Raw genomic sequence first — 27,106 nt, forward strand, 5'->3', positions numbered from 1 at the left:
GCCAGGGATGGCCTCTGGAGCTTCAAGCTGCTTGTCTTGTCTCACCTGGCTGGTCGCCGCAGCTTCACTTATATCTTTTTATATAAAAATTCATGAATCAAATGTTGGCAAGATTGAGCAGCAAGGTTCTAGAGCCTTGTTTCTCCAGCCTGGCTGCATATTAGTGCCACCTGGGAGCCTTAGAAGATATTACACTTCAGTCTGAGCCCCACTATCTTTCATTTAATTATTGTATGGTGTGGACTGGGAATTGGGATTTAAAACCTCCCCAGATAATTCTACTGTGCAGCCAAATTTGACAGCCACAACTCTAAATTTGCTCTGGGGCACCATTTCAAATTAAGAAGAGGAAAAAATTTTTTAAACTCAAATAAAATAGGTATATGTGGCATGGTCCTTAAGATTGCCTGTACTGGACCAAATTACCTGCTCCTCAGGAAGCCTTGTAGCTCAACTGACATCAACTACAGGTACAGTGTTTTTATTTTGATTTAGAGTTAAATGTGAGAGAATCATGGGACACAGAAATTTGAAAAAACACTCCTTAAATTGCACGTACATTAAACTCTTTCACAAAGTTGGGTGATTTGGCAGATAGTGTCTTACACATGCATATATTTGTAAATGTGCATTTATTATAAGAATTTTTGTCATATTACAGGTGCTTAAACTTCATACTAGTAACCATGGCTGGAACACACATTTGATGACAATTCTTAGTTTAATTGAATAAAGAACAGTCTTGCTGTGGCATTGGGTAGTTTTAGTCTCTGTTGACCGTGGATCAGCTTCACAAACATCATCATGAATACCAGTCTGGACTGAAGTGCCAACACTAACATTAATGCAGTGTTTTAATGTAACACAGGGGCCCTTACCACCCCTTTCCTCTTTCTATTTGAAGTAAGATTAACATAGTCCCCCAATATAAACAAGGATAGGAAGATAAAGGCCATGGCACAGAAGTTTGATGTTTGAAATCTTTACTGACTCCTGGCTGTTAAGGAAGCACTTTTAAAAATGTAGTTTTAATTGCTCGATCAAGCACAGTCTGGAAGAATTCTTCTGGACTACTTTCCTTCTGAGTCTTGATTGTGAAACAGAAATTTAAAGGTATCAGTGTTCCTAACAGCACAATATCACAACAAATAAGTACAAAGTAATTATTGAGTATTTACTATGTATCAATATCTATGCTAAAGTCTTTATAAGCATTGGTCTATGTAATTTAATTCTTATAATTGCCTTAAACATAGGAGCTATTTTTGTCTTTGTTTATATATGAGAAAAATAAAGTGCAGAAAAGTTGAATGATCTTTATGAAGTCCCTCGATAAAGCAAACAAATACAGTGGAGACCAGATTGGAGCCTTGATTGATAAACTCCAAAAGTCATGCCATTAACCTTAGAACATATTACTCTCTCAAGCACGCAAGGGTACTTCCCACAATCAGAGGACATGGAATTGGCTAGAGACTAGATTTTGCAAATCTTCTGATTTATGTTATGTATGAGAAAACTAAATCCCAGAAAGATTCAGTGCTTAAGTTGTACATGTCACAGTTCCAGGTCACTGTGAACATAACTGGCACTGTAAAGATTAAAATCTGTGATTCCTGAGAAAGTGCATTTGAGGGATGGGGAAAGATTAGTCAGTGAGTACTGGGTTACAGTTAGGTAGGAATAAGACTTTGTCCTGTGTTATGGCACACACAGTAACCTGACTATAAATAATAATGCACTGTATCAGCGATGACAAAGCTCTTAGAGACAAGTGGCCAAGCCCCAACTCAAAACTCACTTACTTATTGCAAAGTGCCCACATGGAAAATAAACCTGAATACTGAGTTTTTAGTTTAGAAAACATAACTCATATTTAACATCTTTGTTTTAAAAGTAAAACAAATAACAAGTGTACCATAGGTTCACTACCACTGCTCTATATATTTCCAGTAAGCTAGAAAAAATTATTTTGAATGCCTCTAGCACAAATAAATGATAAATGTTTGAGAAAGTAAATTTGTCTACCCTGGTTTCAACATTATATAATGTATAAGTGTATAGAAACATCACATGGTACCCCATAAATCTGTTTCTTGGCTGCCTTGGCTGGCAAGCTTTCCTCCTCTGTTCCCCCAAGTCCTTCCACCATGCCAATTCTGCCTTAGAGTTAGCCAACTATGGACTGAGTCCTCTGAAACTATGAGCCTAATAAATCTTTCCTCCTTAAATTTATGGGTATTAGGTATTTTGTTCCAGTGATGAAAAATGACTAATACGGGGAAATTGAGGAGATGTGGATAAAAGTATAGAAAATTTTGCATTAGGTCTTAGTTCTAATTAGATTAAATACAAAGCTTAACATTTACTAAACATAATGGTTACAATGTATTATATCCTCAAAAGAATGCAGATGTTAAGTGTTCTCACTACAGAAAGATGGTAAGAATGTGAGGAAATACATTTGTTAATTAACTCATTTTATTCATTAAAATATATACATATTTTAAAGGCTCATGTTACACAGATATATATATAAACTTTGTTTTTCAATTAAAACTTAGAAGTACTAAAGCAAAGTGAAAGATTCATAAATCTTATATTGTCATCCATAAAATCCAAACCCAAGGAATGTTTTCATGTTTCAATACATATGTGAAATGATTAGGTCAGTTTGGTATTCAGTGGATATTCAAATAATATTAGTAATATTAGCAGCTCTGTTCACATTTTCTCTAAAATACTGCTGTCTGGTGCACTGTTTAGGTGGCCTCACTGAACTTCCACCCACCCTAATCTTCTTTATCTTTAAGAACAGGTTGCCTGTCTTTCAGGTGTGCTCACCAGAACTAGTTTTATCTAAAACAATTGCCAGACTGACCTCCAGACAACTTTTAACTTTGTTATAATTCCATCTGTATGCTAAGTGACATCACCCCAGCACCATGACACTGGACAATGCCAAGATAATGACTAAAAAGAACATTAAAAGGAGCAAAAAGAGATGACACCTGAATTCCTGGAAAATCTCAGTCCATTCCTGGGAAGTACCCTAGTATCCCTTCCCTTTATTAGGCTGCCCCACACCCCTCATTTCCTTTGTCCTATATGTATAACTTCCCAAGCCCCCAAAGATCAAGCAGTTGATTTGTAAACCCGTCTCCCAATTTTCCTATTTTGTCCAGAGATCAATGTTTGTTTAGCCAGGTGCTATGATGCACACTTGTAATCCCAGTTACTCAGGAGGCTGATACAGGAAAATCACAAGTTTGATGCCAACCTGGGTAATTTAGTGAAATCCTCATTCAAAATAAAATAAAAAGAGAGCCGGGGATTTAGCTCAGTGGTTTCACCACCTGCTGCGCAAGCCCAAGGACCTGAGTTCGATCCCTGGTATCAAAAAACAAAACAAAACAAAATAAAATAAAAAGAGCAGGGTATGTAGCTCAGTGGTAGAGTGGCTTTGGGTTTGGTCCCCAGTTCTGGAGAGGAAAAAATAAAGAGTAACTTTCTTCACTGTTCAAAGTTCAGTATCACTTACTGGTTCCAGGATTTCAAGAGGAAAAAAGACCCAGTTTGGGGACCAAAAGTTGGCAATAATATTTCTATTTATTTTTCAGAAAATAAAAAAATATATTTGATCTTACCAGTGCACTTCCTTGAAAATCTCTATTACTCCTTGGTTTCTCCTCATTACTTTCCACCTCTGAAAAGATCTTTTTCAGTTTTCTTCAAGGTTTCTTTTCCTTTGCCTATTCCTTAATGCTAAAGTTTCCAGAATTTGGCCTCAGTCCTCACCACTTCTTAGTTCCTACCTCCTCCCTGAACACCAGCCTCCATTTCTTCACTTTTATTCTGGGTACCAGTGAGTTCAAAACCACACTTCAAGGTTAGATTCCCTTCTGAGCAATGGCTCTGTGGGCAACCTGCCCACTACATACCTAGATGTTGTCATTTTTATGGCTTAGGCACAAAAGGATTGAAAGCAGGACTTTTAAGGAGGAGTGGTAGCAGGTGCTGTGTTTGGGAAAAATCAAAGCTTCACCCTCATTTGTTTGAAATGAAGCCTTGCCCTCCTTCACTCCTATCACCAAAACAGATTATTTCAAATCTACAGAGTGATTACCAGTGGATCAGCCTGCCCTGCTTTCTGGTAGAGTAGAAAGCTCACCATTTCAAAGATTTAAAGCATCTATTTTAGTATTAGTCTTCTTTCTTTCATTTTTTCCCTAGGCATAGCTATATATATTCACATGAAACTGTATATGCAAATTCACACACACTCATATATATATATATATATATACACACACACACACACACACACTCACATGCACACACGCACTCACACCCTCTATAATATGATAATATGGCTTGACAGAGGTGAGATGGAATGAGGGGGGGCACAGCATTCATACATTTATTTCTGACATGAAAATACTCATCTGACCACTTATAAACTCTGCAAGAAGATGTTTGTGGAAGCATTTCCAGATTGTGCTGCACTGCCATGAAATTATCCTAATGTGCCCAGAATCCTTCCAATTACCAGGTATACATATGCTTCCCACAGATGGTGCTACAGGAGCAGGTCACTGAGTGAGGAAGAATGTCTCCAACAACCTGCCTTCCAGAGACACAGAGCCATCAGGAAGCCAACTCATCTGAGCAGTTCTCCAGAGGAAGGGAAAAGCAAGCAGGATGCACTTTCCTGGTAAAGACCAGAGTCGACTCCCCAAGCCTGGCCTGCAGAATAACTTTGCCCTGGAAGATGGAAATGCCCATTTCAGATGGTGATTACAGAATAGATTTAGTTCTATATTTTATAAGGGTATTATTTCTAAATCAGGTTTTCATTTTCACTCTGTGGATGTGCGTATTTCTGAAATTTAATTATTATAGGCACCAACTCCATTGCTTTTTTTTTACCATTCTCTAAACATGGAAAAACATATAAAGGAGGGAGAAAATTTTTATTTCTACTTACTGTCAGAATTTATCAACAACTTTTCTACCCTAAAATACCACCATCTTAGTATTAGTACTGTTTCAAATTCCTCCTGAACATGGATCATTTCCTATACATTTGAGTGCTTAATTATTACTATTATTTCACAAAACTGAAAAAAATAGTTGCATGTATAAAGTCTATAATTAAAGATCATGAATTAACATTTGTTAAATGTATAAAATTAAAATTTTTCTCTTCATCACATTTTCCATTTTACATATAAAGTTGTGCTATTTATAAACAATAGAGTATTACTCTGTCATAAAGAAGGATAAACTTGAGTCTTTTCTAGGAAAACGGATGCACCTTGAAACCATAATGTTAAGTGAAATAAATCAGACACAGAAACTTAAATATTGTATAGTTTCTCTTATATGAGAAATCTAAAACATAAATAAATGAAAGGAAAACAATGATAGGAAACAGGGAGATAGATCTTTTGCACAAAGAAAAGTGGCCAAGAGTTGAGGGGAGGGGGAAAATGAGAATGGGCAGGAGATAAAAGAATCAGGATGTGTCATGCACATGTACTAGCTCCCCACAAGTAAGGTAATTATAACGTAAGCATGTACTAATAAAAATTTTAAAAATTTAAACTTACTTTAATTTTAAAAGCATGACATCAAGTTCATTGCAGCTACTTTCACTGTACCACACCTTAAAGGGTATGGATCACACAGCACTTGCATTTTAAAGTTCTCTTCCATTTAGTGGATGTGCAACACTGTCAAAGTCACTTCCCTCTTTGAGCTTCAGTTTCTTTGTCTACAGATTCCTAGTAACAGCAGTCCTTACATCTCAGAATCATTTCTCAGATACCTCGCAGGTGCATCCAACCTGTGGCTCATCTTTGTTTTTGTTTTCTGTTTAATATTACAATAAAAGTATTTTAAAAAGGAAAAGTTTTACTTATATACACTAGCTATATTATATTTTTATGTGTAGCCCAAGATAAATTCCTCTCCATTTAAAAAGTAAATGAATAAAAGACAAAACTATTTTTAAAGGCTGGCTGCAGGCCGGATGTGCCCTCACAGTTAGTGGAGCCCCTTGCCTTCTGCAGCACACAGGAGAAAGCGGGAAATGAGTTCTGCTCAGTGTGGCTGGCTGGGTGGCTGTTAGAAGTAGGATCTGGGAAGCTGAGGGAGAGAGATGGCTGTTGTGTTAGTGAAGCAGCATCTCCTCTAGTCTTTTCTTTAAGCAGAAGTAGCAGACATTTAATTTATCCTCAACTCTTCATGTCTGAGCATTTCTCAAAGTTTCTCATTTCTTTATCTCTAAAATCCTCAATTGTGATGATTCCTCTGCTACTGCACTTCACCACTCCTCTCTGACCCCAATAAATTGTTAATTTTTACAAATGGTTATGAATAAGAGTGTGGAGCCCTGGCACGTACACACGTGTGCACACACATGCACGCACACATTCACGCAGAGTTTTTCCCACCCCCAGGGAGGAAAAATGATATAGGCAGACTCAATTTTTATGAAGGTTTTTAGAGCAGCAGAATTGTTTCATGGCAAAGGAATGAACACAATGAAAGCAAAAGCTCTTCAACTCTAGAGTCAGGTTTCAGTAAGAAGAAAGAAAGGAACCACTTCATCCCTAAGTTACAAAGATGCAGCTGAAAAGCTGTCCTACAGGGAAAGGGGCATCCAGACCCAGTCCTACAAGTGCAGCCTTTCTCAGATTTTGTTCTTGCAGGATTGAGTTGGAAGGTGATTTATAATGGAGCAAGACAAAAGTGTAAACAGCTCAGCTGAGTTAGTTCACCTTTCCTCTCCTACATAGAGCACAAAAACAGTTGGGTTCTTAGAAGTTGGAAGGGCCAGAGAAGGTAAATCTGCAAACAAAAGCCTTCCTAAAGAATTTTATATAGAGCTGAATCTACAAAGCTGATTTTCCCTGGTACTAAATCTTTATTCTAAAGTGAATTGCAGAGTGACAGATGACTCAACCATCCTAACAAACTAGAACATGTGAGTTGTTATCTTCAAAGTAAGCAGAAAAAGTGAAAAGATGGAAGAGGTAAGTTCCTGTTAATTCTCCGCAGAGACTTAGTGGGAGGATGGAAGGGGCCAGAATAACAGTGAATCCTTTTTGGTAGCTACTCTCATTGAGCATTGAGACCAAGGAGCAGACAGATCAGAATGTGATTTTTCATCCCACTCAATTCAGCATTAATGGCATAAAATTCCATTAGTGCACTCTAGGGGTTCATTTCAAAACAGACAATGGCTTCTGAATCAGCCTTCCATGCATAATCATCTGGCAATGGGGAAATTACACAATCAAAAATTTAGCAAAGGACCATGAAAAGCAGCTATGCAAAGTCACACCCATTTCATCTTTTGTGTGGAGGAGGGGATCACTTGAAGGCCAGCAAGATTGTTTTTGTCTCATAATCATAGCTAAATTCTCATGATCAGGCCAGAAAGATGTACTAAATTACTTTGGAAGAGAAAGTGAGAGGAAGGAGTCTTATAATTATTTTATTAGTAGTGAAAGTTATCATCTTTTCTGCTTTAGACATTCCCATATACCCTAGCAGCTTTTGTCAAAGAATCTTCCCAAGATTTGAGTCCAGGAAGAATGTCTCCCAAGGGTATGTTCAGCCTATACCTGTTACCAGAGCTAAGCCGGGGCAGACTCTGGGGATCCCAAAAGACTAGGTTCTGCTGCTATCCACTGCCTTGAGAGTCCAATATGATACTTTGAGACAATAAAAAGCCCACTTTCTGGCTTTAATGTCTTTACTCTTATTTTGCCTCATGCTTCCTTCAAAGTTTGTAGAGAGATGGTGTTCTGCAGCCTGCATGATGCTCAATTCTGATCATTTGGGATTGTGATGCAAGAAAGCAATTTATTTGTTCAGTGTGGCTGCACTGGAAAGCAGGGAGACTAGTCCTAAGCCCTGTATTTAAGGGGGCTAAGAGCTTCAGGGTTATATGAGAAAGGAATAAATGGTAGAGTTGAGGGCAGTAGGTATGTATAGTTAAGCAGTCTTAGTTAGACTGTGGTCTGGTTGATTATTATATCAGGTCTGGTTCTTTGAGGCTTTGCTGGCTCCAGGTAATCTTCATCACTTGAGGATGTACTTCAGTTTCCATTTTGAGATGATTGTTTCGGCTTGGGGGGGTTCAGCCTCAGGTAGGGTAATTGCTTCTAATTATATGGGGTAATTGCTTCCATTCCGAGGACCAGTCCCATCACGGAGTTATCTGCCTTCAAGTTTCCTGTTCCTAGAATCCTGCAAATATTTTAGTTACTCTTATCTTGATGTTTTCATTCCTGAAGGAGAGTAAGAGAGGTCAGGTAAATTTAGGACAAATAAATATCAGATTACTAAGTTTTAGGCAGCACTTCTTAGGTAATCAACACATCTACATTCAAAGCTGAGCAGGAATCTGACTGAAAGTTTGAGGTAGCAAAGGAAGCTACTTACGAATCTTCTACTTAGCTCTGGGCCCACTTTACCAATAGTTTGTCAGGCACTATCACATGAATTTCCTTCAAACTTGTGTCTAGTATCAAAATACTGTGTTATTTTGCTCATTGCTGAGACAAAAACCTTAACACGCAAAAGTTAAAGGAGGAAAGGTTTATTGTAGCTTGCAATTTATAGAGATTTCATTTCATAGTTGGCTGGCTTCAAGGCAAGGTAGCATGGCAGAGGGGCATCGCAGAGGAGAAACAGTTCATAGCAGGCAGAAGGCAGCAAAGCATCAAAGAGGCTTTAGCAAGCAAGAAGGGACCCTAGCAGCCTTCTTTCTCTCCCTTATATTCTGTCCAGGCTACTTGCCCAGGGAGGGTAGTACTCACATAGAGGGAGGGTCTTCCTATTATCCACCAATCAGTTGGTGGACTAATTTAGTAATCACACACCCTTGATCCCACCAGCACACACTCTAGATCCAGCCACCTCTGAAAAGCCCCACCTATGACCGCATGAGGCTTTAGGGAGACATCAAGACACAAGCCATAGAGCACCATGCTTCTCATTCTTCAATTTCTGGCACTTTTATCAGTACATTTACATAGTACTCTTCTATCACTTCTCAGACTTTTAGCTAAGATCAAGTGTACACAGTATTCTTCTGATATATATATATATATATATATATATACACACACACATATATATATACACACACATATATATGTGTATATATATGTATATGTATATATATATATATATATATATATATAGAGAGAGAGAGAGAGAGAGAGAGAGAGAGAGAGAGAGAGAGGGAGAGACACCACCAAAAATATATTCACACTTCAGGCAAAGAAAATCTTCATAAATATTTTAATACTAAATTTATTGTGACGTCATGAGATCCATACAAGTTACAATTCTAAGTTACATCATGAGATCCATACAAGTTCTACAATTACAAGAGGTGCTCAAAGTGGTGCCCATTAGGTTCCAGATATTTATTATCATAGAAAACTGCTGCTTAGTAACCTTAATCACTGAGATTGCTACACATGCATTTTCAATTTCTTCTCTAAGAGCTGGCAGGATGGTGAGTTTTTTGTAATATACAACATCTTCTAGGATCCCGCGTGTGAGGGTAACACCATCTGCTGAAAAACATAGTACCATTTTTCTTTTCCTAAAGTGTGTATACATTTTCTTCTTTGGTTCTCTCTCTCTCTCTCTCTCTCTCTCTCTCTCTCTCTCTCTATATATATATATATATATATATATATATATATATATATTTATACTTAATTTTTAATTCTTACATTCTTAATTCTTATAACCAGGGTATAAGCAATTCTATCAGTAGAATGACTTTCAACTCCTTCTATTTCTTTTCTTCTTGCCATTAACTAGATTAAAATCTGATTATGCTAAACTAAGGTTATTGCAGCCTTTATTCTATTCTGGTCTTTTTGTCTTCAAACATTCTTTCCTTCAATTTCTCCTGCTGCTAGAGTAATCTTATAATAGCAATGCTTTTTTAGATATCCTTTGCTTAAGTGGCTTAAATTATTGGCATCTGATAGATTAAATTACTTACCATATAAAATCAAAAGGCCTTCAGCCTGACATTTAAAACCATTTATAAAAATGGCCTGGTTACTTTGTTTTTTAACCTTCATTATGCCCATAATTTCCTTCTTGTGTCTATATTTCTATCTGTAAAATCTCTAAAGAGTTCACTGTTCATTTTCCTGAGTAGCCTGTGGCCCCACCCATTAAGCTACAATTGTTTGGACTAGGGTTGAATACCTGGCCTGTCTAGAGCAATTGGATCATCAATCCTAGCAATTTGAGTTTAGGGCTCAGAAACTCAGTCTAGTCAATTACTCAATGTTACTGAGTCAAGAAGACAGTGTAGAGGCAAGAGTGTGCCTGTCATTTTGCCATAGCTATTTGGGGCCTATACATGTTGAGAATTGAATTTAAAAACCCACTCTGCAGAAAAAAGCAGGTAAATGGGGCCAAAATATCTAAACAAGCAGGAACTAGAGCCCCCCTAAAAATAGATGGATCTTGAAGGTACGTCTACTCTTAGTTCTGCACAGTTAGGCTCAGCTAGTTGTCCTGCCCCAGGTTCCATGGGCTACCTTAGTTCATAGACTAAATCCCTATTAACTTAAACTGATTTGAGTGGATATCTCTTTCATGCAAGTCATAACTCTTTAGGGACAGCCAGACAGACTTCTTGCCATGCCTGAAATACATCTTGCCATTTCTCACACCAGCTGTCTGAAAGTCCCTCAACTCTCATCTTCTCCCAGTCTTTAACATCATTTCAAATGCTATTTCTTTTCTCCTCACTTCCATATGTAGTACCCTGATCTCAGGATAAAACTACTGTCAGCATTTCTGCCATCTGGAAGTCCCAGGAGAATTTCAGGAATTAACTTCTCATTTACTGGGTCTTTAAACAAATTGCTCAGGAAAGAAGCAGGACAATCTTCTGCCTTGTTTCAAGAGAAGAAAGAAAGCACTCCTTCCAATCCTTCTTAGAGCAAACCAAGTCAATGAATTAAGAGGAGTTTGGGCCATTGAGCAAAATCTTTAGTCTTCAGTTTTCCTTTAGATGATGCATTGCCCTTTCCCCACCTAAATATGATTTTTCAAGGTATTTTAATGCTGTAGTCCTATGATCCCATTTTATGCTAAGGTCTGGAGTAGAGCACACATTTCCAGATATAATTTCCTTGGGTGGCCTGAGAGGATCACAGTATTCCCTATCTTCCTGTGTCACATATCTCATACTGGGCACTTATGACTGTTCACTTACTGGATTTTCTGCCCCCAATCACCTGCAGATCTCTCTCATTATCATTATCGTTCAACGTGCTCCTGCTCATTCACTATGTGGTGCTCTGAATATTTTGCCCAGATGGTTTAGTTTGCACTGATTCAAGCTAAAACTCATTTCCCTCCTATTTTCATGGATTCTGTTTTGTGCTGCAGAACAATTTTGTTTTCTTTTTTATCTCATGTGCTAAAGAAGGCTGCTGAATATCATTAGCCTTGACTTCCCCTTGAGAGCTTTGGAGTTATATCTTCGACCAGTTTTGATGTAGTCACTTGTTTTCATCAGAGGCCTCAGGAAGCTGTCTCTTTGATAGGAAATCTTATTGTGATTCTGAGTTTCACTACACTGGATTTTAAAAATCACTTTTTAAACTTTGTAAAAATCACTTACAGTTTTGTTAAAGCTCTCACTTTACCTTCTTCTTCCAAATGTCTCCAGGTCTGTCAAGACCATATTTAAAATTTTGGATGTGGTTCCACCACTTGTTCTGCTGAAAGCTGTTCATGGTGCTTAGAGATCCTGAACCTCCTGGATAGTCTGGAATTGAAATATCATTCCTAAAGACTCCTTTATGACTTACTGGATTTGGTAACCTGCCTTTTCAACTTTGTTGTACTTACTAAACCCTCTTATTATTAAGAGCTCCTCTTCCTACTTTAATCTGAATCATCTTATTCCTAAAATTTCTTATGGCCTGTTATGACCAAAGTCTTTCTGAAAAATAGTCATGTAATTAATGTACTAGTACATCAAAGCAGACCATTTTCTTAAATCTTCTAGAAGCCAGATTTCTATTCCATGACCTTGCTTCCTTGGCATGATTGGACAATTAATCCAAACTCAACTGTTGGCCCATTATTCTTTGGAGAATTTAAACTGGGAGCTTCAAGGAGTAGTAGCTGTGAGAATTATACTGGCAGGGCTTTTGTGGGGAAGGTTTTAAGCTTTTGTATCTAAGGAAGTGTGATCTGCTCTGGTTTGAGTACCTACCCTGAATGTCATTACTAAACTTTCCTTGGATTCCATGGAATATTCCAGTACCCATCCAGGCATTCAAAATAATCTTAACAAGACAATTTATAATATGATGATTATAAATCTTGCCTCTAGGGACTGACAAATGACTTTAAAGAAACAATATTTAGGAGAGCACAAGACAAATTGCACCAGGTATAGTCAGTCAGTGTGTGTGTGTGTGTGTGTGTGTGTGTGTGTGTGTGTGTGTGTCCCATAGCTCTGTTTCTCTGGAGAAGCATAATTAATACAGGTGAGAGTGAATACAAAAGGAATGAATAGTGAGTGTAAAGAGACTTCTGTGAAATACTATGTGAGAGATGAGGGGTAACCTAAGAAAGATGAAGGGTCTGATGTGATTAATTCCAGGGATGACAGGGCTCCATTTTTATGGAGTTGAAGAGAACATGATTCTGAGGTTCATTCTTCACCCATGATGATGGGGTTAGAAGACATGCAAAGGTCATAAGTTCAGTCTAAATTCACAGTTTTCCTTCTGATCTTAAATTCTGGGATAAGGATTAGAAAAAGGTATGATCTTGGATCTACTGTTCAGATCCAAGCTTGGCCTCTTGTTGGTAGAGAGATGATCTTTCTCTCAGTGTGGATGACCAATCATGTAAAATCTTGATGAACTGAAGGAATTCTGGGGAAGCTAGTTATAATATTGGGAGTATATCTTCTTGTTAGAAAGGAGAGTAAAGAGCTAGGAAAGCTTGGCCTCAGACTTGATGCAGATTTGGTGCATAACCAGTCTCATAAGTGCTGAGAGGAGAATAATGTGGGCAAGATCCCCACCCTCATAGGGAGATAAGGAAGGAGATCCTATCTCATGGAAGAGATAAGAAATAAGTAAGTAAAGCATAAAACATTAAGAAAATTTCAGATCATTCTAAAAATTATAAAGTAAATAAACTAAAATGATTTTCTAGTCAAAAGGTAGTAAAGACTTTGTATACAATATTTGATCTAAGACTCTTGAGGGATTCAAACATATATTGTGCTCCTATTTACAGAGAAGTGTAAATGTTAAGCAGAAGAAAAATGTAATGAAGTTGAGAATTTTATTCACTATATATTCCTTGAAAGAAAAATCATCCAAGGAAGCTTAATGTATCAAATGTTTGAGTTGTTTCTCTCTTCTAGAAGCAAAGGAGGAATGGGAACATAGAACAGTACCTCACTGGCTTGGTAAGAAGGCAACAGAAGTCCTTGAAGTGCCTTCTAGCAGGAAAATGGGATAGCCAAACAAAGTGAGAAAAGAAGAGAATAAGGGTAGCATCATAGTGATGGACCAGAGTAAGAGGGAACAATGTTTAGATGTAGCTGTGGTTTCAGAACTTTGGGAAAAAGAAAAGATGACCAACTCAGATATATGAGCATAGCTTACGTTATTGAATGGTAAAATACCAGAATGATCATATGCCTAAGGTTGTCTAGGGTTTGGGTCTAGGGTTTGGTTAACCTTGAGTGATTTTTAAAGAGAAATCTTTGAGGAACATGCCAGTTTGGACAATGGTTTATAAAGTTACATTACTATATAAAATGCTTCACCTGCCTAGATTAAAAAGTCACACTAAAAATCACCATTACTTTTGTTATGGGTTGTGTCTAGATGTCCCCCGAAAGCCTCATGGGACCATAGATGGAGCTTTTTTATAGTAGCTAGATCTAGGGTGTGTGATACTGGGATTAAAGGTAAGATATTGGAATTAGGGGTGCATGATCACTACACTAGTCCACTGATTGGTTTAGCATAGTTCTGGGTATGAATAATGGGAAAGCCCACCCTGAATATGGGTGACAACTCCTTAAATGAGGGTAGCCTGGAAGGAATAAAAGGGAGAGGCAGGCTGCTTCTCCCTGCTGCTTGCTATTTGCTGCTGTCTTGTGCATGCCCTGCCATGCCATGAGCTGATTTTTCTCTGTGATGCCCCTCTGCCATGCCACCCTGGCTTGGAACTAGCTGACTATGGACTGAAATCTCTACATACTGTGAGCTGAAGTAAACCTTTCCTCCATTAACTTCGGTTGTCGGGTATTTTGTCTCAGCACTGAGAAAATTAACTAAGACAACTTTTTAAAGTTTGTTGAGTTAAATGTATAACTACTTTAAATATCACTGTAAGAATGGATATTTAGGGCCCTGATTCATATATAGATTATAGAAGCACTTACTGTGACTTTTTTTCCATTTAGTTTATTGGTACATTTTAGGTATACAATACAGTTAGATTGGGATCTTGTACCTTTACATAGTGTATCTTGGTTCTTATTTTTTCCCCATTTCCCTGCCCTCCCTTCAACCTCTCCACCCTTCCCTACTTACAAAGACTTTGTTTCCATATTTTTCCTTTTCTCATATTTTTTTCTTTTTCCTTCTTTCCTTTCCCTTTCCCCTCCCACTTCCCCTACTCCTTTAGGCCTTTTCTGCCTATTTCACAATATCAATTATACATGTTGATTATTATTTACAATTTAATTTTCAACACCAGAGAAACTATTCGGTATTTACACATGTGTGTCCTATTTATTTCACTTAAGAATATGGCCTCAGTGTGCATCCACTTAGCTATAAATGTCTCTAGTTTCTCATTCTTTATGGCTGAGTAGTACTCCATTTTATTTTTTTAAAAAAAGCCTTCTTTATCCAGTGTCCAGGCGATGGGCAATTGGGCTCTTTCTAAGTTTCAGTTATTACAAACTGTGCCTCTATAAACATGGGTGTGCGTATATCACTGTGGTATGATTCTTTTAATTCTTTTGGGAGGATACCCAGCAGAGGAATAGCTGGATCAAATGGGACTTCCTATCCTAGTTCTTTGAGGTATCTCCACATTGATTTCCACAGTGGTTGCACCAGTCTACACTCCCTTCAGCAGTGAAGAAGAGTTCCTTTCTCCCCACCACCCCAACAGAATTTGTTATTGGTTGATTTCATGATAGCAGCCATTCTTCCTAGGGTGAGGTGGAATCTCAGTGTTGTTTTCATCTGCATCTCTCGAATGACCATGATCTTGAACATTTTTTCATATGTTTATTTGCTGCTTTTACTTCTTTGTCTGAGAAACGTCTGGTCATTTCAGATGCTCATTTTTGAACTGGGTTTTTATATTTGGAGGGTCTGATTTTTTTTAGTTCTTTATATATTCTAGATAGTAGACCTCTTTCTGAGGAACAGCTGGTAAAACTTTTTCCCCACATCATAGGTTGCCTCTTAGCTCTGTTGGCAGTTTCTCTTGCACTGCAGAACTTTTTAATGAGATGAAATCCCAATTGTTGATTCTTTGTGCTAGTTCCTGTGCTACTGAGGATTTGTTCATAAAGTCCTTTCCTATGCCAATGTCTTTGAGAATTCTACCTAACTTGTCTTCCAGCAAGTTTAGTGTTTCTGTCTTAATATTTAGATCTTTAATCCACTTCAGTTTTAGTTTAGTGCATGGTGAAAGACAGGGGTCTAGTTTTAATCTTTGGCAAGTTGAAATCCTGTTTTTCCAACACCATTTATTAAAGAGGCTATCTTTCCTCCAGGGTGGATGGTTGGCTCCTTTGTCAAAGATGAGGTAACTGAGTATGTCTGGAGTTGTTTCTGCATCTTCTAATCTATTCCACTGATTTTCAGGTCTGTTTCTTTGCCAGTACCATGCTGTTTTTATCACAGTGGCTTTGGAGTACAGTTTCAAGTTGGGGATTGTGATACCCCCGGCCATGTCTCTGTTGCCTAGAATTGCTTTTGCTATTCTAGGTCTCTTCTGGTTCCAGTCGAACTTTTGGATTGTTTTCTCCAGTTCTGTGAAATATGCTGTTGGGATTTCAATCGGGATTGCATTGAATCTGTATAGCAGTTTTGGAAGTATGGCCATTTTCACTATATTGGTTCTTCCTAGCCAGGAACATGGGATGGGATGTCTTTCCTTTTCTTTTCTTTCTTTTTTTTTTTTTTTCTGATGCTGGGGATCATACTCAAGTCCTAGTGCTTGCGCAGCAGATGGCGAAACCACTGAGCTAAATCCCCAGCCCTTTCCATTTTCTTATATCCTCTTTGGTCTCTTTTTTCAGAGTGCTGTAGTTCTCAATGTAGAGGTCTTTTGCTTCCTTCATTAGATTGATTCCTAAATATTTCACTTTTTTAGATGCTATTGTGAAAGGGATTGTTTCCCTAATTTTTCTTTCAGTGAGTCTGTTATTTGTGTATGAGAAGGCTATTGATTTTTGAGTGTTGACCTTGTATCCAGATACTCTACTGAATTTGTCAATTAAGTCTAGAAGTCTTTTGGCGGAGTATTTTGGTCTTCTATGTAGAATATCATATCATCAGCAAAAAATGACAGTTTAACGTCTTCCTTTCCTTCTTTATTCCTTTTATTTCTTTCTCTTGTCTAATTGCTGCAGCTAATGTTTCCAAAACTATATTGAACAGGAGTGGTGATAGTGGACATCCTTGTCTTGTTCCTGATTTTAGCATGAAGGTTTCCAGTTTTTGACCATTGAGTGTGATGTTGGCTGTTGGTTTTTCATAGATAGTCTTATTAAATTGAGATAAAGACCATCTATTCCAATTTCTGTGACTTTTAACATTATAATTTGTCTATGTTAATTTGATTTTCTTAGAGATAGTTCAGAATCTTCCTATAATGGAGTAAGGGAGAAACAGGTAGATAAATAATAAAATCATTTGTACAGTAACCTGAAAGCTAGATACATAGGGAAAGGTATTTCTCCTGTTTTTATCTTAGACTGAAATTGTATATTCAAAGGAATTGAAATTTCTTCAACTTAGTATGAACAAATGAGGAATCATTGTATTTCCCAATAACCTTTTAAGGATAGGATATGCTAGACTTTACAATTAATATGATTATGACTTGTATCTAGATGTTCCCCCAAAGCCTATTGGTGGGGTTTTTGGATGTGGCTGGATCTAAGATATGTGCTGCTGGGATCAAGGATATGATGCTCCGATGGAATCATGCTGTGATGTTAGGATTAAGGCTGCTCCATCCTGGGTGTGAGTGCTACCCACCCTAAGAATGGGTAGCCTGGATAAGATATGAGACAGAAAGAGGATCACTTGTTACTTGCTCCTTGCTTCTTTGCTACTTTGCTGCCTTGCAGGCCATTATGAACTGCTTCTTCTCTGCAATGCCCCTCTGCCATCATTTTGCCTTGGACCCAGCCAATTGTCAGATGGACCCTCTACAATCTGTAAGCTACAGCAAAGCTTCCCTCATTTAACCTTGAGTGTCTGGTGTTCTGTCTATGCCAAGAATTACAAAATCCTCAGTCTCAGGGCTGGGAATGTAGCTCAGGAATGTAGTGCTTGTTTGGCAACCTCAAGGCCCTGAGTTTGATTCCTGGTACCAAAAAAATCCTCAATATCTCTCCCTGCCCCTTCCTTTCTTTTTAGGAACTCACTAATCTCACTTCTACTTCAGTCCCCTCTTTCCATGCAGGCTGGGTTCTCTGACCCACTTATGGCTCATAATGAGTGTTCTAAAAAGGTGTTCTTGGCCTCTGAGTAATATGACATTCCACATTCAGGTTCTATGAATAAAGGACACAATCTCTCTGTTTCTGTATTTCAAGTTATCAGAAAAGCTTGTCCATCTTAGCTTTAGCATTGCCTTCCCTTCCATGTATATAGCTTGGAGTTGGGTAGAAGTCATAGGATCCATAGAACTGAAGCTTCTGATACTAAATGTTGTAAATGTGTGCCATGTTCCTAAGAGTGTAGGATCAGACAAGAAACCAACTTAACCTCTGGTATACCAATTCATTTAGAAGGTACTTATTTAACATCTATTATATGTGTAGCACTGTGCTAGTATGCTCATGAAAGTGCTTCCATCTGTGTACAGTGGTATGTTGTATCAACTGACATCAATTGATATCAATGCAATGTGTACATGGTATATTGTGTGTGGGTATATTGGAAGTGTGTGAGGGTCCTAAAGGGAACGAGGCCTAAGATGAATAGGATGTGGCTTTAGTTTATTGAAAGGAAGTAAAGGGAAAAACAGTTAATATTTATTGAGGGCATAACTTGAATCAGTGGTCTTTACTAGACATTTCACATATAACGCTTAATCTCACAAAAGCATGGGAGCATTGCACTTGTTACTTTCTTCTTTCTGGGACAAAATATCCAGTACCCACAAGTTAGAAAAGGAACAGTTTATTTCAGCTCCTAGTTTGTAGAGGTTTCAGTCCATAGTCAGCTGGCTCAGAGGACCCACCTCCTTCCACTTGGCTTCACCTCCCAGCATTACACCCAGCTACAAAACCAACAGTGAACAAATCCAGTATCAGACTCCCATGGCTCAGTTACTCCCAAAAGCCTCATCTATGAGCACATTAGACTAGATATAATCTGTAACAGACATTATATTACTATTTATTTTTATATATGAAAATTGGCTTAACAAAGTTAAGTAACTTTGCCTAAGCCCATGAGCAAGCACAGATCTGAATTCATATAAACTAGTTTCCAAAGCCTGGAAATAGTTTGCAATATAAGATCAACTATGTATTAAATGATATGATAAAAACAGAAAGTTTTATGGAAACATAAAAGAATGAGGAAACAATTTAGAGGAGAAATGATTTTTTTAAATAACCAATGTATGTTGAGTGTACCCTGAACATCACTTGGGCAGCATATTTGTTTATATACTGGCTATCCCGATGTCATTTCCACTAGTCAATTCTTGTTTGCATGAGATACACTCGTATGTCTATTTGTTTTGTATCAACTATTTTGGCATACTTTTTATTTAGAATGTTATATTCACCTTCAATATTTGTTTCTAGTGAAATCTAATAAGTTCTAGTTATTTTCTTTTACTAATTTGTGTTTATTTTATTTGTGGAAAATAACCTATAATTGTTTGCTACAATCATAAGTACATCAGAAATAATTTTTTATACTTCTCCGTAACTCAGTGATATTCTTTTACAATATAAAATGGACATATTTGGTACACTGAGACTGAATAGGAAGAAAATGCCAAAAGATCTACAAAACAAAAGCTGAAAAAGGCAGAAATATTCGGATCTCAAAGAGGAAAAGTCTGCATTATGAAATGGAAAGACAAAAAAAGACATCTCCTTATTGTCAACTATTCATAATAAAGAAATGGTAGAACTTGAGGAAGAAACAAAATTTTAAAAATTCTAATTGTTGTCAATGATTATAATAATTCTATGGATGGTGTTGAGAGAGTTGACAATATCTAACAAGCTATCCTGTAATCAAAAAGTGATGAAAAACCATTATTATAAAATATTTATGCACCTTCTGGACTAAATAATATGGCACTCATTTGTTATTTATTCAAAACAGGGCATTTAAAAAGTCATTTACAATTTAGATTAGGTCTAATAGACCAAATAATTGAAAAATACGGGATGGCAAAATGCCAACTAGGATGTCCATCATTGACATCTTCACCATTATGTTTAGTGGGTAGATATTTTATTGAAATTATACCACTCACAGGAAATAAGGCTAACATGACAGTGTAAAGTGTGTTGTTCAAAGAAAGACAGTAATGCAAAAGGAATTTGAAACTAGGCTAGATACTACTGCCCAGATTGTAATGTTGCATTGTATGTTGAATGTTTTAAGACAGATCATACATAGAAAAAATATTGAATAAATTTGACAAAATTGTCATTTTTATATTTTCCAGTATATTATCTTATAAAATTAATGAAAAAATATGCAATTTTTGGTCAGCCTGTATTTAAATAATTGGACTGGTAAGTGGCTAAGTGTCAGGCACTGTCTTAGGCTCCATGTTAGTCAGCTTTTTGCCACTGAGATAAAATACCTGATATACACAGCTTAAAGGAGATAAAGGTTATTTTAGTTCATGGTTCCAGAGGATTCAGTCCACAGTAAGCTGGCATCCAGACAGAAGTGGCATGGTGGAAGTAAGCTGCTCACCTCATGGTTGCTAGGTGAAAAGGAAAGAGTTGGAGAGCAGAGGGACTAGGGACAGGATGTACCCTTCAAAGTCACACACCTTGCGACCTACTTCCTATAGCTAAGCCTCATTTCCTAGTAAGCCCATTCAGCTATCCACTGATAAGGTCAGCACTTTAATGATTCAATTGTAACAAAGACCTAGAGGTTACACCTGCAGATGCCTAATGGATAACTAAAAGCAAGACGAAACTTGGCACCTTTGTCTTCAATTTTTTTGTGGTTCTTTCTTTTATTACTTTAAAGCTTTGGGTCAGATCCCTGATCAGCTCTGCAAACAGACATATGAATCACTTTAATACTTGTAATATAAAGTTTTTATGACCTTAAATTTGCCTAACCTATCTTATTCCCTTTCAAGACTAAGGGCATCAAGATACAGGGAATGAAATTAATTTTGAGGACTTGAAGGGAAATCCAATTACTGGCTTACATAATGTCCAGTTTCAGACCCTCTAGAATGATACCTTTGACTTGTCAGTAGTTGTCTTAAACTGGTAATCCTGTCAGACTACAGGAAAAGCAGAGCCTCAGGGACCACACCCTGATGAGGTTACCTCCCCATTGGAAGCAATTACTCCATGATGGGAACAGAGGCTGCCCCCTACCCCAAATCTATGAATCCAAGACTGAGATAATGATCACCCCAACTCTGAAATACAACCAGCACCCCTAAAACTGGTCCCCCTTCTTTGTTAATAGGCCAGTCTGATCCTTTTTACTGAACCAGGGTCTCCTTCTACTTCCTAAATTGAAGCTCCTTGAGGTGCTTTCCTATTTACTCTCACTTTCCTTTGTTAAGGAGACAACTCAGTCTTTGTCAGAGCTATGCCCCTCTTCAGCTTTCAACTCCTCAAGCTAAAGTTCCTTATCATGTTTCCTTTCACCTTCTTCTTCTTCTTCTTCTTCTTCTTCTTCTTCTTCTTCTTCTTCTTCTTCTTCTTCTTCTTCTTCTTCTTCTTCTTCTTCTTCTTCTTCTTCTTCTTCTCCTCCTCCTCCTCCTCCTCCTCCTCCTCCTCCTCCTCCTCCTCCTCCTCCTTCTCCTTCTTCTTCTTCCCCTTCCTCTTCTTCTCCTTCTCCTCCTCCTTCTTTTTTTTTTTTTTTTGTAAGAGTAGGAAGTATTTCTTGAGAGAAAGATACTTTCTGTCTAAGAGAGACAGAAGGGAGTCCTGAAAGTGGGTTGCCCTCTCTTACTTTCCAATTAGAGTTTTCACTTGTAAAGTCATGCTGGTTGCCTCAGTTTTAAATTACCTCTCTAGGCCTCAACTCTAATGTTGTTGTATTGAGAATCAAACTTTCAATACCAGAGTCTTTGGAGGACACTTCATATTTAAAGCATGACAACCATTCATGTATTTTAACTCCTTTAATCCTCATAAGCAATCGATGAAGTAAATATAACTATTATCTCTGCCTTAAAGATGAAAAAACTCAGAAACAGAAAGATAATTTGCCCAAAGGTGTACAAATAACAAGAAATGAACTCAGATTTAGTTACAGTACAGTTGACTATAGGGGAATGTGTTTTTAAAAACAAAAAAACAAAGCTTTTTTCATATTCCTTTACTTGGTTTACACTAATGTTAACTCTTTACATAACCATAGCATATTTATTAAACCAGGAAGTAAACATTGGCAAAAAATTGTGAACTGAACTGCAGATTTTATTGGAATATTGCCAGTATTTACCCTAACACTTCCTTTCTGGGCCAGGGTCAAATCTTGGATTTCATATTAGATTTAGGTTTTGTGTCTCCTTAGTCTTCTTCAATCTTTGATGGATTTGCGTTCTTTGTTTCTCTTTTATGAACTAGAGATTTTGGAAGAGCATTGTTCAGTTTTTCTGTAAAATATGTCCCAAATTTGACGTGCATGATGTTTTGTTCTAACTTGATACAAGTCATGCATTTTTAGCATAAATATGACAGATGTGATAATTATATTTGCTATTAATTGGATGTTTGTGTTCTTTCAATGTTTACATGTTGAAAATGTAATCCCAGTGTAATGGTATTTTTAGGTGGGGCCTTGGAGAGGTGGTTCTGTCAGGAGGAAGGAGCCCTAGTGAATGGATTAGTGCCCTTCTAGAGAGACTCCAGAGAGCTCCTTGTCTTCCTGTGCCCTGTGAGAAAACAGTGAGAAGATGACTATCCCTGAGCCAGGAAGCAGGTCCTCACAGGCACTGAACCTGTTGGCGCTTTTAGCTAGGACTTCCCAGCTTCCAGAACTGTGGGTAATAAATTTCCTTTATTAAAGCCTCTCTGTTTAGGGCATTTTGATAAGAGCTGGACTAATCAAGTGTCCTTATCCGTGTTGTTTCAGAGAGTATGCAGTGTCATTTGGTTGCTATCTGTTATGTCTCCCTACATAATGTCATTTGGTTGGTATATGTTAAAGTGATCATTATGTTCCTTTGTAATTGATAAGTATCTTGAGGGATATGCTTTGAGACTAAGCATCTATTGTTTTCCCCCAACAAAAAAATTGTTTTTAACCACCAATCTGTACTTCTCTTAATCAAAATAATTCCTACGGGGAGTTCAGAGTCATGCTCACAAAAGAGAAGGCATTTGGCTTGAAGCAAATATTTGATTTTATTAGGCAGAAATAAGGGAGAAGCGTTTTATGAAACAGCCTAAAGGAACAAAATGAGCTAATGTTCAGAGGTCTGAATATGCATAGTACAGTCAGTGAGTCTGGTACTATGTATGTAGAGAAAGTGACAATTTAAGCTTAAAAGATATAGGAGCATAGGTCATCTATGAGTCAAATTCTCAGCTGGGGTGGTTAGCCCTTTTCCCAAGTTTCATGTTCCTCAGGTTCTAAAAATTCCTGATTGGGGAAGCAAGAGTTATACTTCTTATAGCCCATACCATCATCTGAAAAAGGACATTAGATAGTTTCTAAGGTCCCTCTCACTCATGAAACTTTGTGGTATTACGAATTGCCATCATACTGATTTTTTCCTTATCATCATATATAGAGGATTATAAAGTTCAGAGCTGAATGGAATTCACAAATTGATGCATGAAGCCACTTTCTCTTTTCCTCTCATCAAATCATAGTCATAATCTGAGCTGTTTAAGGTGAATAAGCAGGAACTCGATTAGCTAGATGTGCCCTCTATCCAGGCCTACAGGGTCTTCTATCAAAAATAGAGAAAATATGAGAAGGAAGAAAGTTTATCAGGGAGAAAGATGAGCTGAAATTTGGAATGGCTCCATTGAAAGGAATGTTCTTTAATCTGATACAAAATATAGAATTAGATGTCAGGATTCAATCACTTTACACAGCAATCTACCATGGGTAGGCTGCAATAAAGCTGAAGCCACGGGGCAGCTTCCTTCTCCTTGTACTATAAATTTAAATAATCAAAGGTAGTGGTAGGCAGAAAAGAAGAGAAAAATTTTCAAAGGAAATTGGAAATGGGGGATGGAGGTGGAGTTATGAAATTGAAGAAGAAATATAAAAAATATTGTCTCTGGAAGGAAGTTAGCTTTCAGGAAGATCAGTTTGGTCCTTCCCCTAGGCATGGCAAAGAAAAAATAAAGGAGAGCGCAGATCAGTAGGTAACAAGGCATCTTAACCTCACTCAATCTTATCAGCAAATGGAACTTCATAAATAGACCGTATTGATGAAAATAATTTTATACAGTCTTTTTCATTACTGAATACCACTGTACTTTATAAGAGTCCCAAACTGATTTTTAAATTTCAGATCAATTCAAGAAAAATTTCGATGGATTATGACTAGGTCCTTGATTTTCTTCCTTAGGTTATTGTGTAATTATTCTCTGTGGACTGGGTAGTGCATTTGATAGATTCCTTGCATAGAAATAAACAAAAATTTTGAAACCTGGCTATTTCTCAGAACTTATTACCTTTGAAGCTTTGTTTTATTTTAAAAACTATCTATAGTTTGTGTGAATTTAATCCATCTGATGATTAAAAGTGTATTATCATCCATAATGTCCCAGTTTTTTGCCTGCTGAATTATTGATGTTGGGGATATTTTATCTATATTACTCCAGAAGGGATTTAAGATGTCTGCAAAAACATCTTAATAATATAAAATAATATAAAGTACAAGTAAGTGAGAAAGAAAAAAGGGAGTCAGCAGATAAATTATAATCAGAGATAAAGCTAATGTGAAAAAAGATTCCTATTCTGAACTTTCTAGCATATATTTATGTAAATTCTAAGACTAGAAAATGGTAGAAAAATAGTTGTTTTTCCTCAGTGAAGGACTAGGTTTATTTAGACTGGAAAGATATTTCTCTTGAGGTCTTTCATAAAAAGAATACCACAATATCATGAACAAATTTCTCAGTATTTCTTATACTGAGGCATTACATTTCACAGGATTGTTTCTTAAGGAGTCCCTCAAAAAAAGACTGATGGTGACAGTTAAGAAGTAATGTTGAAGAACCTCTCTTGTGGTGTTTGGAACGGTGTTCATACTACACGATCCATTCCGTTTATGACTTCCTGCTGGCTTGACTTAATCCAGAGGCAGATTTTTATAGCTCCTGGAGAAAAGAATGTATTGTAAATTTGAGGTTCACCTGCTCTCTCATCTGGGCTTTTGGTAGCAATGATGCTTTAGTTAGGGACATTTTTAGTAGTAGATAACAGAATTCTACATAAAGTAATGCAAGAAAAGTGTGTGGGGATATGAAGAAGAGTGCCATAATTCAAATATGAGAGTAGAGAATAGCTAAACCCCATGGGAAAAGTACCAGGGAATTGCAAAGGAATAAGGTAGCTACTTCATCTGTCTCTCTCTGGGCTTATCAGTCATTTGTACACTTTGGTTTTATGTTTGATATTTTCTTCTCTAGAAAAGCATCACCAGGAGAGCCTAAAGCAACCATTGTAGCTTTCAAGATTAACAACTCAACTACCCCCAGATCATAAACATCCATCATTTGAATTGTCCAAGCCTGAATCCCAGGGAAAGAAGATGGTCCAGCTCTTCTTTTAGACTACTGGGAGCAGTTGAGAGTTGGGGAAATAGCTGTTGAATATGATGCGTTTTGGCTGGAAGAGAGTGATTGAAGGTGTGGGAACATTCGGTACAATCTCAGGTTTGACTCCTCGGCATAAGGGCAAAAAGTGAGGGGAGATTCCAAATGTGAACACACTGTAATCCAAATATGGTAGGTTACTCAGTAAACCATGCGTCTTTAAAGGACACACCTATTGTTTGGGGTACAGAATATCTTACAGATAGGTTGGATTAGACCAAAAAATATAGAGTAGTCTCTTGGTAGAAGGAAAAAAGAATTTCTCTGATAGATACCCTGTTGTCCTTTCCTTAGTCAAAATCAGTCTCATAGAGTGTTTCTTAAATTATCCCACACTGCTTTCTAGTTTTTTTTAGTAGTGTATGTTTATAATACATAATTACATTCATCTTGGGAAATTGGTACATATACATATCGAATCTTGATCATTTTTATTCCCCTTCCATTTGCCCCACTCTCCCTTCTGCCCCTTCCCCCATATCCCTCTCCCACCTCCACAAAATCCACACTTTTAATTGATGGGGCTGGTGGAAGCCACATTCTCTGCTCTGCATCTTCACTTAAGCCCTGGAGCATGGGAGTAGCTATAGTTCTAATTAATGCAGTGTTAACCACAACTCAGTCTTTAGCTCAATTTCCAGAGGAGCCCATATTTATTGCTTAGTTACATAAAGTGACACTGCCCTATATCTGGAGGGTGTGTGTGTGTGTGTGTGTGTGTGTGCGTGTGTGTGTACAGTCTTTCTGTTTTGCTTATTTGCTGTATTCTCTTCCTGTAACAACTGGAGTAGGTGATAGGGACGAGACGGGGGAGAAAGGTAACAAATTTACTTTTCCTTTCTAATCCCTTCTCCTTGGTCCTCCCCAAACTTGAGACAATTTACTTGTGTAAATATAACATTTTGGCTTAGCCATCCTACCTGCTAAAAACACTTAAAAATAAATAAATCTATAATCAGTGATCCCTGAAGTAGGGTATAGCAAGCTCATTCAATAGGATTCAAAAATGTATATAATTTCCATTCATATATTTTAAAATCAGACTTTTAAATCTTTTAGTTTTACATGTTTTAATTATATACAATTTGTTAACACAGAAGTGCAACCACATTCTTGATGAATAAATACATGTTTAAAGACACATGCTTAAATAACTTTTTCCAGATTTGTTGCATCATCAAAAGTTTAGCGACCACTAGAATTGATATCTCACTGAATGAACATTATAATTTTTTCTGAAGAAGCTTAACCTTTCCCCTTTTGGGTCTGCAACCAATTCTAACTTCCTCATAAGGGCCTGGTCTCATAGCACATTACATTATTCAGCACATTGAGCTTTCAAGCCACTCACACTTCAGTTAAATATTTATTTAGTATGGAACACCAGGAGACAGATTGGACTATGGTAATTTATTTATGTATTTAATTTTGAATTAGAAAGTATGCAACAAGCAGTCTATGATCACCGCAGGGGTAAGGACCAGCTTCTGAGTATCAGTGTACGTCAGTTTGCAGCGTTTTTAGGAATGCTCAGTAAAACAGTAAAACTTTGAACTGGGAACCAGACATGCAGTGTCTGTTTCTTGAGGTCACCCCACTCAGTGACATGTATGCCATGCTTTGCGGTTTTGTCACACAGGTACTCCACATGTAGCACAATTCCTCGAGTCCTAGGTGGTCAGTGATTGCTGAACGGCGGAGGCAGGAGACCACAGAGGACTTAGGGATGACTGAGTTATTTATGCAGAGCACCAAGGCCGGCTATTAAAGGGCACTGATGTT

At 37.4% G+C, this 27,106-nt stretch overlaps 1 long non-coding RNA gene across 1 annotated transcript; it reads left to right on the forward strand.

Moving 5' to 3' along the window:
- Nucleotides 1-26,772, forward strand: LOC110350451 (uncharacterized). The gene is made up of 4 exons (XR_002397044.2): nucleotides 1-470; nucleotides 4,574-4,793; nucleotides 6,943-7,040; nucleotides 25,139-26,772. It is a non-coding gene; the product is annotated as an uncharacterized LOC110350451 (long non-coding RNA).
- The last annotated feature ends 334 nt before the right edge of the window (nucleotides 26,773-27,106 follow it).

Source organism: Heterocephalus glaber, unplaced genomic scaffold (genome assembly GCF_053883595.1).
Source record: "Heterocephalus glaber isolate CG9 unplaced genomic scaffold, H.glaber_assembly_v1.0 deba00000122, whole genome shotgun sequence".
Taxonomy (NCBI): domain Eukaryota; kingdom Metazoa; phylum Chordata; class Mammalia; order Rodentia; family Bathyergidae; genus Heterocephalus; species Heterocephalus glaber.